Below are 1,957 nucleotides of genomic sequence, written 5' to 3' on the forward strand. Positions count from 1 at the left end.
GCCATAATGCCGCTGGAGCATATAAGAGGGCTCCATGTTCGCGCCCGTCCACCAGCGATTCCTTGTGAAGCCAGCGCGCAGCTGGCTGCCTCCGGCTTTCCCCGAGTTGGGGACTCTGGTGAGGAGCCACCACCCCAGCGCTGACCGGGTTCCTCCCGCTCTTCCCTGCCAGGCTGCCCTCGACAACCCCTGGCCGGAGACGGAGAGATCCCACAATTCGCTCCCACCTGCATGCCGCTCACAGTACTTGAAACGCGTATTTTTCACAGTTACATAAAGAGTTCCTTGCGGGGTGGTGGCGAGAAAAAAAATGCTAAACTTATGGCCGGTGCGGGAATCGAGCCCACGACCTTGGCGTTATCAGCACCACGCTCTTACCAACTGAGCTAACCGACCACCTGACGCCACGGTGCCGTTGGAGCTTACAAAAGGGCTCCACGTTCGCGCCCGTCCACGAGCGATTCCTCGCCAAGCCCGCACGCCTCTGGCTGCCTGCTGCTTTCCTGGAGCTGCGGGGACTCTGGTGAGGAGCCATCGTCCCAGCGCTGGCCGGGTGCCTCCCACTCTTCCCTGCCAGGCTGCCCTCGACAACCTATAGAGTCCAAGAAATTCCGCAAGTCGCTCCTGCCTTCACGGGGCTTACAGAACCTGAAAAGCACATTTTGAAAAAGAGTTGCATAAACAGTTCATGGGAAAGAAACAAGAAACAAACAAACAAAAAACTGGGACTAGGGCCGATGCGTGGATCAAGCCCACCACCATGGCGTTATCAGCACCACGCGCCCACCAACTGAGCTAACCGACCACCCGACCACCTAGTGTTGCCCCAGCGTCTAAAAGGGCTGCATGTTCGCGCCGGCCCGCGACTGACTCCTTACAGACCCCACGCCACTGGCTGCCTCCCGTGTGGCCCCAGCTGCGACTTTTGACCTCCTCACTGTCATCCCCATTGGGTGGATGCAGAAACTGACACCTAGGGGACTTCAAGGAGAAGGGAGGCGGCTTCCTACAGGGAACCGCACGCTTTCACAGGGAAAATGCAAATTGCACATGGGAGGTTTGCCTCTGAAGTGAGGTTTTCAAACATTCCAATTCAATGCTGTTTTTAACTCTGAAAATCCTGCGGCCTGGCAACATCGTGTATCATGAGTCTTTTACCATGGTTAAATCAAGCTCAGAAAACACAGAAAACCAAAGGCCAAAAGAACCACCGAATTCCCTATCGCCCAAAAAATAATGGCTGCAGGGGTCTTGACTTCCTTCTGGTCGATTGTTTTTTCTTTCACTGTCCACGTGTATTTCAATATATATACATGGAATCCTTGGGCCGGAAGCGGTGGCTCATGCCTGTAATCCCAGCACTCTGGGATAAATTAATAAAAGGAACCCAAAGCGTTGCTTGAAACAGTGTATTTTGTCTTTCTTTTTGCATTTAATAGTCTATCATTAAGCATATGCCTAAATAATTTCAAATGTCATTTTAAATGATTCCTGAGTGTTTTGAGTGGACAAACTATAGCTATCTCTCCTTTTTTCTTTTACTTATTTATTTTTAAGTGTTGGAAAACTATTCATTTGCTGTTGCTTGTTAAGTGAGCACATGAAGAAATCACATGGTACATGGTAGAAGAGTTGAAACAGACTCTGGGTTGACAACGATAGTATCTGTATGCAAAAATGAGAGACAGACAGAGAGAGAGAGAGGAGAGAGAGACAGCGAGAGACAGAGACAGACAGAGACAGAGATAGAAAATGCTGAGAAGCAGCAATGAAGAGAAGAAAATGCTGGGCCGTGGCACTTGGCTGTGCGCCTTAGACCTGAAAAGCTCCGTTGGTTCCTTTGAATTCATTCAGGTCTCAGCTGCGGTGTCTGGCCTAAGGGACCACCGACTCTAAAGCGGCCCCGTCACACGCAGAACCTACCTGATGTAGGTTCTTCCAGTGTGTTGAAGGCTGC

At 50.9% G+C, this 1,957-nt stretch overlaps 1 non-coding gene across 1 annotated transcript; it reads right to left on the reverse strand.

Annotated features, from left to right (window-relative positions):
* Window positions 1-322: 322 nt before the first annotated feature.
* On the reverse strand, window positions 323-396 carry TRNAI-GAU. The gene has a single exon. It is a non-coding gene; the product is annotated as a tRNA-Ile (tRNA).
* Window positions 397-1,957: the final 1,561 nt, after the last annotated feature.

This window comes from Theropithecus gelada, unplaced genomic scaffold (genome assembly GCF_003255815.1).
Source record: "Theropithecus gelada isolate Dixy unplaced genomic scaffold, Tgel_1.0 HiC_scaffold_2131, whole genome shotgun sequence".
Taxonomy (NCBI): Eukaryota; Metazoa; Chordata; class Mammalia; order Primates; family Cercopithecidae; genus Theropithecus; species Theropithecus gelada.